Raw genomic sequence first — 9112 nt, forward strand, 5'->3', positions numbered from 1 at the left:
CTCGAGCTCTTTATGACTTGAAATAGAGCAAAACCATGACGAATTCTACCTTACAGCCTGACTGGCCTAGAAGAGATAAAAATCCCTTCCTCATTCTGCCTTAAATAGGTAACACTTAGAAATGCATCTGGGTTCCAAAATAACCCCACTGAGAAGCTATTAGGGAGATAAAGTACCACATAGAATTTTTGTGTGAATTTGTTTAAAGGAATGGCTTTCCCAAGAGCTGTTTGTCATCAGAATGTTGAGAAAATGGAGGTATGGGCTAAGGTAGGTGGGACCATTGGGTGGCTGTAGGGCAGTGTGAGGGCATGGGTCTTTCTACAGGGATTGGGAGTGAAGGGCATCACAAAGGGTGAGAAAGGAAGGTGGAAATATGCCTACAACAAACCATACCCATTTTTACCACTGCCATCCCTGGCCATCGTTTCTCACAAAGAACATGCATCAGAGTAGCATGGGGAAGTGGACATACCTTGGTGGGTTCTAGAGTCAGATCTGCTACTAACCGCATTGCTTTGAAGTGTTCCCTTCTCTCTCTGGGTGTAATAAGGAGTAGTCAAGCTCCGTGTTGGTTTTTTTGTTTTGTTTTTTTAAATTTATTTTTCATTTACTTTTGGCTGCATTGGGTCTTTTTTGCTGCACACAGGCTTTCTCTAGTTATGGCACGCAGGAGCTGCTATTCTTTGCGGTGCACAGGCTTCTCATTGTGGTGGCTTCTCTTGTTGAAGAGCACAGGCTCTAGGTGCAAGTGCTTCAGTAGTTGTGGCTCGTGGGCTCTAGAGCACAGGCTTAGTAGTTGTGGTACACAGGCTTAGTTGCTCCATGGCATGTGGGCTCTTCCTGGACCAGGGATCAAACCCATGTCCCCTGCAATGACAGGAGGATTCTTAACCACTGCACCACCAGGGAAGTCCCAAGCTCAGTGTTTTTAGGCATCCTTCCTGCTAAGATATTTTGTGAAGTGACATGCACAAAAGGCTGTCATCTATCTCTTGTCCTGTTCCTGTGTTCTCTTCCACCCTCCTTTTCTCAGGTCTGAGGACAGAGTAATGGCCTAGCTAAGGATCGCGCTCTACCTGCTTCACAAAGGAGGAACTCCTCCTGTGTCCTCCCGCCTTCATGACCTACTCTGAGATCTGCCCCCCTCCTGTCTGCTGCAGAGAGCTAGCTCCTTAGTGGCAAATGCAGAATCCTGGGGGTGCAGTCACCTTGCAAAAGCCTAGCTTTTGTTTTGTAAGCAAACCACAGATATATGAGTTATTAGATGGTTCATGTTATTCAGCGCTGGGCTTGGGTTTTGTTTTGCTGCTGTTATTTTGTTTTGTCTCGCCTTGGAAAGCACTTTCAACTCCTTGTTGCCATAGGTGATGGCACACCATAAATAGACGAGCTGGACGCCGCTCTGAATTGGAAGAATACCATTCCTGCCCGTAAGTGCACAACATGCCCTTTGATCAATAGCATCGACAAAGAAGACTACGCATGGCTGAGAGAATAGCTATTAAGTACAAGTGAAATGGAAACTTCAATTTTCAAAGTGCACCATTCCTAAGGATTAAAGTAAATTCTTGGCCAGGATCCCAAGAAGATTCCATCTAGCAACATTGCCAGGAGATTTTCCGGCACTCTCAGTACATAAAATCCCAGAACATTATTTACAGTACTTTTATTTTATCTCAACTTGCTAACCACCAGTTACCTTATCTTGCACAAATTTACAACGTGTTTTTTGTTGGGTTTTTTTTTTAATTTTTCAAAATTTTTAAACCCATAAGGGAGCAATAGTAACCAGTGCAATTGAATATCTTAGGAAATGTGACAGGATCAAAGCTAGAGAGAAGCATTAAACAATGATAGAAATCTCAAGCCTTATGTAGTAAACAGGAAAGAAATATTTCAAATCAATATTCAAAATATAAAGCAGCTATCAAATGTTGATATATAAATCATCAGTGCATTATGGAGGCAAATTATGGCTTTTTAAATTCGTCCTTAATTTCACCAATTTATGCATTTACACATGCGTATTATTACCTCTTTTCTGTTGGCTTTTATGTTCTTGGTAGATTAACTGGTCCAAGGAAATTAAATTACAGCCAGCCCTTATCAGATCTCAGACATTGTACTGGATACTTTATATCAATATAGACATTCTCTAATATACTCTACCAAACACTGTAGGAAGTAGGTATTGACTTCCTTGGTGGTGCAGTGGTTAAGAATCCACCTGCCAACGCAGGAGACACAGGTTTGATCCCTGGTCCAGGAAGATCCCACATGCCATAGAGCAACTAAGACCATGCGCCACAAATACTGAGCCCACGTGGCTAGAGCCCCTGCTCTGCAACAAGAGAAGCCACTGCAGTGAGAAGCCCAAACGCCTCAATGAAGAGAGCAGCCACTGCTCACCACAACTAGAGAAAGCCCATGTGCAGTAACAAAGACCCAACGCAGCCAATAAAAAATAAATAAGTAAATTTATTAAAACAAACAAACAAGAAAGCAGCATTGTGTCCTTAGCTAAATAGGTAGTCCCAAGCTATAATGAGGTGTTTGGTCTCTTTGCCAGTAGATCTCATCACATCTATAAATGAAGGTATCTGCATATTCCTCTCTGAATATGCAGGGCCTGGCTCTAACCAAAGTGATGGCACTGAAATTATCATGAAAAGTGAGCAGTCTGAACACTATACAAAAAGGTAAAATTTAAAACAGAGAGTTCTTTGTAAGATTACACCAACCTTCGGATTTTTACAGATAAGTAAGCCAGGGCTTTGAAAACGCTAAAAGACCCAAAGAAATGCCAAACACAGATTAAATAGGTGGTCAAAACTTTGTTTTATTTAACTACTTGTGTCTCTTCATTGCCTTCTTTGATAATGGATTTGACGTAGTTTCTATGTATAATAATTATAAAATAAAATGGGAAAATAATTTCCCAAAGCAAGAATGATGAAGTGTTCTAAAATGAGAAAGTGGTGATGGTTGCACAGTCTACTAATATACTGGAAAACACCAAATTGTGTACTTTAAAGGAGTAAATTTTATAGTATGTGAATTATATGTCAATAAAACTTCCTTTTTTTAAAAAGAGCAAGGCTTTGTTTCTTAATAGGATAGAGGATAAAACCAAGGGTTGATGACTTTTTAATTTTTATCTATTTTTATTGTTTATGGTCCCTCTTCTCAATTCCATATTAGAATATCACCAGTGAATTGACCTGAGTCATATTTGCTTAATGAATCAAGAACATTGATCTATTGTCTCTAATTCTCTATTGTGGAATATTAGGTCAGGTTTCAAAGTTTCTACTGAGGTTGAAAAATTGTTTTTCAATAAAATTCTGGAATGTATTTCCAAAGAGAATGCATTTTTCCCATGAGAAATCTCTGAGTAAATTAAAAGCCATAAACTAAGGTGTCTTGTTGATTTCTATTAAGAAATAGAAAGTTAAACCTGTTGCTCTTAATATATAGGCATACATTTGTGCACAAGCATACATTTCCAGCAAAACCTTTTAAGATTAGTACACACAAGTTGATCTAGGAATCCTCCATCTTCAAATTTATCATAGAATATAATGAGCTCAGAAAAAAACTTGAAAACAAAGATATTCATCCTAGCATTATCATTATGTATAGTAACAAAAAAGTTGAAACAAATCTAAATGTCCAACAACAGGAGAATTTTAGGGTATTGTGGAATATTGTACAGCCCTTTAAAATGGGGTTTTTATTTATTTTAAAAATCTGTATTACTTTTCTGATTACAGAGATAATAACAATATGCATATTATTTTAAAAGTTTAAACCTCCAAACATTTCTACACAACTCCTCCTCTTAAGACATAACCAAAATTAAATGCTTGGTGAATATTTTATATGATCATCCTATAATACTGCTTTGCAACTTGCTTTGTTCATGTCATAATGAATCTTTGTACATCAATTCCTGCACATCTGCCTCACTAGCTTGTTTTGTTTTGTTTGTTTTTGTTTTTGTTTTAAATAAATTTATTTACTTTTTCTATTGGGTGCGTTGAGCCTTCCTTGCTGCACGGGCTTTCTCTAGTTGCAGAGAGCTGGGGCTGCTCTTCATTGGGGTGTGTGGGCTTCTTTTTGCGGTGGCTTCTCTTGCTAGAGAACATGGGCTCTAGTCACACAGGCTCAGTAGTTGTTGCACATGGGTTCAGTTGCTCCGAGACACGTGGGATCCTCCTGGACCAGGGATTGAACCTGTGTCCCCTTCATTGGCAGGTGGATTCTTAACCACTGCACCATCAGGGAAGTCCCTGTTTTTAGGGTTTTGTCTTTTTCTTAACATTGTTTTTTAACATTCAAGACTTAGGGAGATGTTCATGATATAATGTTAAGTGGGGGGAAAAAAGCAGATTAGAAAACATTAAATATGATATGATCCCAAACTGGGTAAGAGGGGGGAGTGGCAAAGATTATACACAAATTCATATAAAAGACTGAAAGAAATTACAACAAATTGTTAATTATGGTTAGTTCTAAGTGGTAGAATTGTGAGTAACTTTTCTTCTATATAATATTTTGTATTTTCCAAATTCTCTATGATGAGCATGTTAAAAATAGCATTGACTTTTTCTGCTTCCAAGAATAATTTAGGTTTCTTGTAGGCAATCTGGAAAATAGAGATAAACCCAAATAAGAAAATAAGAAGTCACTCATGATCCAACTATCCTGAGATAATTGTTGCCTTTTAGATGCATTTTTTTAAATTGGGGTATAGTTGCTTTACAGTGTTGTGTTAGTTTCTGCTGTACAGCAAAGTGAATCAGCTGTATGTATACATATATCCCCTTCCTCTTGGTCCTCCCTCCCCTTCCCCCCATCCCACCCATCTAGGTCACCACAGAGCACTAAGCTGAGCTCCCTGTGCCATACAGCAGGTTGCCACCAGCTTTACACATGGTTGTGTACATATGTCAATCCCAATCTCCCAATTAATCCCACCTTCCCCTTCTAAACAACTTTGTGTGTATGTGTATGTTTTACAAAGATAAATTTATACTGGCCATAATTTTTGTAACTGGCCTTTGTCACTTAATGTAGTGTGAACGTTTAAAAAACTTCACTAAACACTCTCCTACAAGATATTCTTTTGGCTACACAGGACCATAATTTATACACAGGATTCAGTTATTACCATTTTTGCTTTTATAATTGATGTAGGGAACATTCATATGAATAAATCTTTGTGCATATATACTGTACAATTTTCATCTGGATAAATAGCTAGAAATGGAATTGCTGAGTCAGATGGTCTGCAAAATTTTAATGCTTTTGATACTTATTGCCAAGACATTTTTCAGAAAAGATTTAGCAAGCTTTCCTCCCAGCAGTGGAATGAAAAAGTGGTCATTTTCCACATTTTCAGTGGTGCCAGGTGTTAGTAATCTGGAAACTGACTTTTATTATTTTTCCTCTTAGTAGGAAAATGATAAATGTTTATTACAGAAACTTAAAATGTACAAATAAGCAAAGAAAATAAAAATCACAGGATGTCATCAACCACTGATTCTCTCTCTATGTGTATGTGTGTGTACTCATATGCAGATGTACATATTTACTTCTTTTTTTTAATAAATTTATTTATTTATTATTTTCATTTTATTGGCTTTGTTGGGTCTTTTTTGCTGTGCACGGGCTTTCTTTAGTTGCAGTGAGTGGGAGCTACTCTTCGTTATGGTGCATGGGCTCCTCATTGCCATGGCTTCTCTTATCATGGAGCACGGGCTCTAGGCGCGTGGGCTTCAGTAGTTGCAACACATGGGCTCCATAGTTGTGGCTCACGGGCTCTAAAGTGCAGCCTCAATAGTTGTGGCGCACGGGCTTAGTTGCTCCGCGGCATGTGGAATCTTCCTGGAGCAGGGATCGAACCTGGGTCCCCTGCATTGGCAGGTGGATTCTTAACTACTGTGCCACCTAGGAAGCCCCATATTTACTTCTTAATAAAAGTAAATCATGTAATAAATGGCAGCTAATATTTATTAAGCATTAACTATTAGACTCTATGCTATATGTTTTTTTTTTTTATTGGCTGCGTTGGGTCTTTGTTGCTGCGCACAGGGTTTCTGTAGTTGTGGCGAGCAGGGGCTACTCTTCATTGTGGTGCACAGGCTTCTCACTGCGGTGGCTTCTCTTGTGGAGCACGGGCTCTAGGCACACAGGCTTCAGTAGTTGCGGTGCATGGGCTCAGTAGTTGTGGCACTTGGGCTTAGGTGCTCCGCAGCATATGGGATCTTCCCAGTGCAGGGATTGAACCGGTGTCCCCTGCATTGGCAGGTGGATTCTTAACCACTGTGCCACGAGGGAAGCCCTATGCTATGTATTTTTGCCTCTATATAATAGTACTTATAGTAGTTAATATGTCTGTATTTTAAAAGGAAAGCTGAGTAGAGGGATTAAGAAACTTGCCTTAGGTTATATAGTTAACATGTGGCAGAGCTGAGACTAAACTCTCCCTCTCTTTCTCTCTCTCTCTTTTTTTTAAGATTCCTTGTTCTTATGTCCATTAGGATCCCCTGGAAGGTTTTATGTTCCCTGTCACGGGGACTGTCAACTTTGCTAAAAACATAAGTACTGACCCAACCTCATTACTTAAATAAGACTATTTATTCTTTTGAATTTAAAAGATGCTTGTGTATAAAAAAGTGAATGAACAAAAAAGACAAAAAGGGAGGGAGGAACAAATCGTCAGTACAGAAGAATTCCAAGTAATATATGTAGATACTATTCCCTCCAAGAGGTGGAGCTCAGTTCCCCTCCCCCTGAGTGTGGGTTGCACTTTGGGACTCTGTTCCAAAGAGTAGAGCATGAAAAGGGAAAATATAGTGACTTTAGAGTAGAGGAATCTGGCAGAGCCCCCTACGCATGTGATCCATGTTAACATCACCTGGGATCAGTCATCATGGTGATGACACGTACCCCCTGATTTGGTGTGAAGAGAAGGGTCCTTCCCCACTGGTATTCTTCCCACAACCCCAGTATAATCATGAGAAAAAAACATCAGAGAAACCCAAACTGAGGGACATTCTATAAAATACCTGACCTATACTCCTCAGAACCGTCAAGGTCGTGAGAGACAAAGACAGGCTAAGAAATTGGCATGGAGCAGAGGAGGCCGAGGAGATATGATGACCAAATGTGATGTGGGGTCCTAGATCGGATACTGGGACAGAAAAAGGACAACTGTGGAAAAACTAGTGAAATCCAAATAAAACCTGGAATTTAGTTTATAGTAACGTACAAATGTTGGCTTCTGAGTTTTGACAAATGGAATATGGTAATATTAGTGTTAACATTAGGGAAAACATCAGCCATATCTTTGAAACTTTTCTGTAAATCTAGAATTATTCCAAAATAAGCAGGGGTTTTTGTTTGTTTTGTTATTATTTTTGTTTTAAAGAAAAGGTTGCTTGTTTCAGTACAAGCACCACTCGTGGGTAGCAGAAATAAGATTCCAGCTATGGCAGGCTTTTCAAACTATCAGGTTCTGAACCAGTCTCCTCTCTTTTTCTTCTTTTTTTAAATTATTATTATTATTATTTGGCTGCACCGTGCGGCATGTGCGATCTAGTTCCCTGACCAGGGCTTGAACCCATGCCCCCTGCAGTGGAATCTCAGAGTCTTAACCTCTGGACTGCCATGGAAGTCCCAGTCTCTTCTTTTTCTGTTCTTGCTTCCCAGTGAAGGGTCCAGCATCCAGCCAGAGTGCGGCCAAGAGGAAAAACTCAGATGAAGCGGGGCAGGCTGATCTCTAGGGCCTGATCCAGGGACTCAACTAGTTTTCCTGTTAGAGTTGGGTGGGGGCTTTTTTGTTTTTTGTTTTTTAATATTTATGTATTTATTTACTTATTTGGCTGCACTGAGTCTTAGTTGCAGCATGCAGGATCTTCATTCCACAGTGCAGGATCTTTTAGTTGCAGCATACAGGATCTTTAGTTGCAGCATCTGAACTCTTAGTTGCAGTATGCGGGATCCAGCTCCCTGACCAGGGATCGAACCCGGGCCCCCTGCATTGGGAGCTTGGAGTCTTAGCCACTGGTCCACCAAGGTAGTCCCAAGTTTTTTCTAGTTTCTGCAGAACTGAAAGGCCTCTGGGCACTGTTATTGATTAGCCCATTTCTCTGATATATCTCTAACTCAGTTATTAGTGAGCAAAGGAGGTGGTGGTGAGGTCCACTCCTTGGTTGACTTCAAGCAGCAGGGAAGTCCAGGGTTGGATACTCCTGCTGTAGTGCTGGCTGGCATCACAAATTAGCATGGAAAAGAAAAGTGTGTTAAGATCATTAAACCTTTCCAACCTGGTCTCAGCAAAATTGCTCTCACAAAGAAGGGTGGAGAGAGAAACAAGGGTCTTCCTGCTATCAACAAGGTGGTGACCAGAGAACACACCACTGACATTCACAAGTACGTCATGCAGTGGGCTTCAAGAAGAGTGCCCCTCAGGCACTCCAAGACATTAGGAAAATTACCTCAAAACGGTGGGAACTCCAGGAGTGCACATTGACACCAGGCTCAGCAAAGCTGTCTGGACCAAAGGAATAAGAAATGTCCTGTACGGTATCTGTGTGTGGTTGTCCAGAAAACGTAATGAGGATGAAGACTCACCAAATAAGCTCTATATGGCAGTTACCTGTGTACCTGTCACCACTTTAAACAACCTACAGACAATGTGGATGAAAACCAACTGCTGCTGATTGTCAAAGTCATAAAACTGGGAAAAAAGAGAGAGAGAGAGATCACCAAGTACTGAGAGGACAGCATAACCCTGTTTGTTACCTTTAGCTGGACTCTCTCTCCAATATTTCTTTAGATCATGGACCAGGGCTGTTTCCCTGGTTACAAAGGCCAACACACTAGGACAAAGGGCACAGTGGTTGTGTTATTCCAGGAATTTGTAAGGACAAATGCGGAACTTTCATGTGAATGTGTGTATGTGTTCTGAGCATTTGGAATAGACTGTTTGTAGACTTGTAGATTACTATAGCTCTCAACCAATTCGTAATTTCCTGCTTTAATTTTTTCCCCTTAATAAACCATGAACATCTATTCATGTTATTAAATGTTCTTCTACAAA

General features: G+C 40.0%; 1 pseudogene; it reads left to right on the forward strand.

Annotated features, from left to right (window-relative positions):
• Window positions 1-2547: 2547 nt before the first annotated feature.
• On the forward strand, window positions 2548-8732 carry LOC130857680 (60S ribosomal protein L31-like; annotated as a pseudogene).
• Window positions 8733-9112: the final 380 nt, after the last annotated feature.

This window comes from Hippopotamus amphibius, chromosome 7, assembly GCF_030028045.1.
Source record: "Hippopotamus amphibius kiboko isolate mHipAmp2 chromosome 7, mHipAmp2.hap2, whole genome shotgun sequence".
NCBI lineage: Eukaryota > Metazoa > Chordata > Mammalia > Artiodactyla > Hippopotamidae > Hippopotamus > Hippopotamus amphibius.